Here is a 376-nt window from a genome sequence, read left to right on the forward strand (position 1 = left end):
TTGAATATTTTTTTCAAATAAGGTCATATCTTACTCCATACACCAGGACAGTCAACAATGCTTTCTCGTGCATTGTAATTGCAAAATGTCGGTTGTGAAAAAATCCCAGACACTGCAGGAAAAAAAAAATTAAGCAAAACCCCCGGATGTAACCAACAACAGCTGCACCCAACTCCCAGAGACCATGAATGGAATTAGTTACACCTGCGTTTCACGGCCAAGCAGCAACAAAAAGTCAGCCGTGACAAAACGTTCAACTGAAAGGCCGCTGAGTACGAAATATTTGCCATACCTGTATAGCAAAACATTCTGCTTTAAAAGATAAATACTCAAAGACAAGGCAGAGACCCGCTGAGGATGTAGGAAGACATGTAGC

The sequence above is a fragment of the Gasterosteus aculeatus genome, chromosome 13, assembly GCF_964276395.1.
Source record: "Gasterosteus aculeatus chromosome 13, fGasAcu3.hap1.1, whole genome shotgun sequence".
NCBI classification, from domain to species: Eukaryota; Metazoa; Chordata; class Actinopteri; order Perciformes; family Gasterosteidae; genus Gasterosteus; species Gasterosteus aculeatus.